This window comes from Hyperoodon ampullatus (assembly GCF_949752795.1).
Source record: "Hyperoodon ampullatus genome assembly, chromosome: 16".
Lineage (NCBI taxonomy): Eukaryota > Metazoa > Chordata > Mammalia > Artiodactyla > Ziphiidae > Hyperoodon > Hyperoodon ampullatus.
This window is the reverse complement of record NC_136929.1, coordinates 32,346,137-32,350,858: the sequence shown is the minus strand read 5'-3', so window position 1 is coordinate 32,350,858 and position 4,722 is coordinate 32,346,137. Positions and strand designations below refer to the sequence as shown.

At 38.3% G+C, this 4,722-nt stretch overlaps 1 pseudogene across 1 annotated transcript; it reads right to left on the bottom strand.

Annotated features, from left to right (window-relative positions):
- Positions 1 to 1,343: 1,343 nt before the first annotated feature.
- Positions 1,344 to 3,066, bottom strand: LOC307065267 (SERPINE1 mRNA-binding protein 1-like; annotated as a pseudogene). Its single transcript has 2 exons — positions 2,616 to 3,066; positions 1,344 to 2,256 (listed from the first exon to the last, which is right to left on the bottom strand). The product of its transcript is annotated as an SERPINE1 mRNA-binding protein 1-like (transcript).
- Positions 3,067 to 4,722: the final 1,656 nt, after the last annotated feature.

Sequence of the window (4,722 nt, the reverse complement as noted above, 5' to 3'; positions counted from 1 at the left end):
CCAACTTTGGCTGCTTTTGCTGTCGTTGCTCTGTGACATCACCAATTCCTTTTCTTTTAAATGTAAAATATAACTTAAGTCACTGGGTCCTCTTCCTCCTTTTTTCTGATGTGTGCCGTCTTTTCCACATCTTTAATTTCTGCTTTAACAACATCTCTCTGGAGTGGGGAAAACACCACTCTAATCTTACAACTACACATAATGAGCTTTACAGTATGGAGAAAGCATTGTAATTTCCTTGAATGGAAATTATTAATTTTAAACCACAAAACCTAACCAAATCCCATCACACAAAAAAACTAAAAATATTTACCCTGTATTTTTCTGTCTCTACCACATGGACAGAGTAGCTGGGATTTTTTTCCCTGATACTAGTGCTATGTCATTTTTAACATCTTCTCTTCTTGGCACTTGAACAGAAGCTATTGGAGTAAATAATAGAGCCACAAAATAGTCTGAGCAGCACATACTGAATCAGTATTGATGGAGCAAAGAAACTTGGAAGAGCAAATTAGAAGTAATCCCATGGACTTCAGAGCACAGAATGAAAAGCAGATTGGAAAGGCTGGCTATAGATGGATTGAGAACATTTACGCATTTCCTGGATTTTGTTTTAAAAAGTGTACCTTGAGTGTCCATTGCTTTGGGCGGAGAATTAGGAAAAAGAGTTTTTCTCAATAAACTCCTGTGTCACCTAACACACTGTAGTGGGTAAGCACTCAATACGTGTTTGGAGACTAATTTATCCTAAAAAACTCAAATATTATATTGTATGAATGAGCAAATTAATGTATAATAATTAAATATCCAGCCAATAAAGTTAAACAAAGTAAACCAAAGCTTACAAATCTCAGACTCTTCAGAAAAATTTTAGAATCACTATTTGATAGGCTAAGACAAAATTAGTTCAATCTCATTAAAATACTGAAATCAAACCTCATTATTTTTTTAATCAACATGAAATTAAATGTTTACTTTTCAAAAATTTGTTGTCATTGCTCACTAGAGAAAATTAACTGTTTCATTATTTATCATTAGTGGCTCATTTATGTAATGTGCCACTTTGTTTAGTTTTTCACCTTTGAAAAATTAACAATGAATTTGTTTTCTTTGAGGCTCCAGACCCTTATATTTATATGCAAAGTTGTCCACAGACTCTATTTTATGCTATTCTTTTTTAAACTGGTACACACTGTTCACACCTATATTTCAAGTTTGGAAATGCATATTTGCAAGCAGCAATACAGAAGCATTCACGAAGAATGCATAATCTCTGAAAATTATGAAAACATCCCCGTTACCAATACATTTCTAAATAATAAACTGACTACCATATTGTTACTTCTGTGTAGCAGGAGAAGTTCATTTTTAAAACAGATAAAATTCAGTCTTTAGATGTGAATGGTATGAATGACAGTATTTTCTTTTTTTTTTTTTTTTAATTTCTTAGTTGTTTGGGATCCTTAAGCATGCAAGTCTCAAAGAGGAGGGTCCACCAAGGAACCAGGGTTGTCTTATGGCACCCAGTTAAGCCAGAGCTGGGAATGCCTCTGGGTCATCCACATCAGGAGCAGAAGCACTTGACTTGTCAGTCCTGATGCCACGGTTTGGACATCCACCATGCCCACGGCCACCTCGTCCTCCCCTGCCACCTCATCCTGGGCAGCCAGGCTCTCCAAAATTGATCTCCAGCTGAGATGTTATATCATTTGCTGGCTTCCGGAAATGGTGATCCATAACCGAGTCTTCAGCATGAACCTCTTCACTCTTTGACTTATGAAGAACAAATCCCTCTTCCACTGCCCATCAGCACCTTCATTTAGTTTTCAGATATTAAATTCTACTTTTGCCCGGTCCTTATTTTGAATAGCCTTCCACGCATCCAAAGTCATTTTTTTTGGGTCTTCTTCCTTTACTTTTCAACTTCATTCTCCTTATTTTCAGTGTCTGCCACTGGATGTTCTTCACCTTCAGGTGTTTCCTCGGTCACATTTGATTGCTCCAAGTCAGTTAATTCATCTTTGACAGTTCCCCAGCTGTGAGATCCGCTACCTCCATGCTTGTCCTCATGCTTCAGGCCAGATCTGTCACTTCCACTATGCCTATCAAATTCACATTTGCCACGAGAATCAAAGCCATGTCCCCGGCCCATTCCTCGTCCACGACCTCCTTGACCTCTTCCAAGACCACCAAGGCCTCGGATAGGCCAGTCAATAATCAGTCTATCAACTGAAAATTCTCCTCCTTCACCCTTTTCTTTTTTTTTAAATAAATCTCCTCTTATATCTGTCTATAATATCCTATTGCTTGTTTCTTTTTTTAATATAAATTTATTTATTTATGCATTCATTTTTGAATGTGTTGGGTCTTCAGGCAAGGGCTTTCTCTAGTTGTGGTGAGCAGGAGCCACTCTTCATCTCGGTGAGTGGGCCTCTCACTATCTTGGCCTCTCTTGTTGCGGAGCACAGGCCCCAGATGCACAGGCTCAGTAGTTGTGGCTCACGGGCCCAGTTGCTCCGCGGCATGTGGGATCTTCCCAGACCAGAGCTCGAACCCGTGTCCCCTGCATTGGCAGGCAGATTCTCAACCACTGCGCCACCAGGGAAGCCTCTCACCCTTTTCTTCAAGTGGCTTTTCAAATCGTCTTTCACGAGGTGGTCGCCTTTCTGGTCTCCTATCAATTATCTTCTCTTCACCCTGAAGTTGTTGATCAGTTCTTCTTCCAACGCGTCTTCTTCCTTCTTTCTTAAGTGCCACAGGTGGCTGCATCTCCTCCTTCTTGTCAACCACACCGACGCTGGGGGGCAGCGGGTTCTTGATGTCTTTCTGGGACTCTTTATGCAGCTGTTTGCACGCCGCATTGGAGTTTGTCTGGGCTGCAACCTGAGCTGCGCTCTTGGCCCCACGGCCCCCAAAGCCACCCCCTCCGGCTTCTTTTTTCTTGTTCTCTGCTGCCTTCAACACCTCGAAGGGGTCCGATTTGTCATCAAATAACTCGTCGAATCGGTTGGTGACCACGCCGCCGAAGCCTTCCTGTAAGTGCCCAGGCATGATGGTGGCTCGACGGTGCGTTCCTGCACGGATTGCAGCAGGCCGCGCCGAGCCGAGAGCGCCTGCTTCAGCTCTTCCCACAAGATGGCCGGGCTATTCTTTTTGAATAAAATCTTAAATGAACATTGCTTCCGCTTTCTTCCTAAGACCTTTTTATATTCGTATAAGATTGTTATCCAGATGATTTATTCTTTGCTGATTAAAGATGAAGAAGACCATAAGTTTATTAATTGTTAGATTTATATGTGCAACGTGAAAGTGAGTGAATCAAATGTAAATCCCAAGTCGTGTGCAAATGCACAATAGATTTATGGAATCTAACAAATTTATAAAGGAAATTTGATGGTATGCACTAAAAATTATTTTGCGGCATACATAACATAAAATTTGCATTATAAACCAAGATACTGTCTGCAACTCACATATGCAGGAGAACATGTCTGCATCCTCAAAGATGCTCTAATCCTACAAGTACACATAAAGAGCTTTATAGTATGGAGAAGGCATTGCAATTTCCTTGAATGGAAATTATTAATTTTAAGCCACAAAACCAAAGGGAATCCCATCACACACAACCTAAAAATCTAGAATCCCTAATGTTCACCAAGTTTAGTATCTTGAGCCTTGAATTAAATCTGTAGAACTCACATCCTACATGGATGCATACATCCTCTGGATTAGACAATGTGGTTGTCATTCTAGCATTATATCGCTTGAGGTCCAATGTTCTCAAATTTTTACATCCAATTTTCATGCTTTCCTCTGTCATATTAATTTTGGTCATGTTTACCTTAGAAGTAGACAAGGGTGATAATTTATTTATTTTAGATGATACCTAGCTTATTTAGAGCAAGTAATTTCATACTATATGAAAAATAAAATATTGTAATTATGAGACTTTTTGTCAAAATCAAGATCTATTGTTAGGAGACACTGACATGATGCTTTATAACTTTTTAGTCATCCAGCCAAAGGGTAGTTTGGCTTCATAGATAACTATGTTAAGGGTCATTTCAAATTTTCCTATTATTAGTGCAGCTTTATATTTAGAAGAGTTGGTGAATATAATAATTATCCATCTTGACTGTAGAACTTGCCTTTCTAACTGTCCTACATAAACTCTTTAGGCAGAAGAAACAATCAAAGCTTTGTAGAACAAATGAATTAATTGTAAAATTAATTGGGCCATGTTTCTACTTTTAAAAATCAAGTTACATTTTAGTGAGTCTGTGAACACTTTTACTAAAGAAAGCCGCAATCAGACTGAATATACTAATGAAATTGGCTCCCTACATTTTAGGGAATTATTTTCTGTATCTTATCAAGGATGCTTAATATATATTATAAAGCAAAATTAAGAAAAAAATACTAAAAAAATAATGGTGAACTATTTCATATGATTTTCTAGAGATGAGAAACATCACTGATTTGCCAATGATACAAATACTTTTTGCATTAGCTTTTAGATTGGAAGGCTCTATTTCCACAGATTTCACATTAAGAAAGTTTTTTCATTCCCTACAAATACTGACTCCATAACAAAAGCATAAGAAAGTGTGCTTTGTACCCAAATTAGGTGATATTTCTCTCATCAGTTTTTTTGCTGATTTTTTTTTTTTTTTTTTTTTTTTGCGATACGCGGGCCTCTCACTGTTGTGGCCTCTCCCGTTG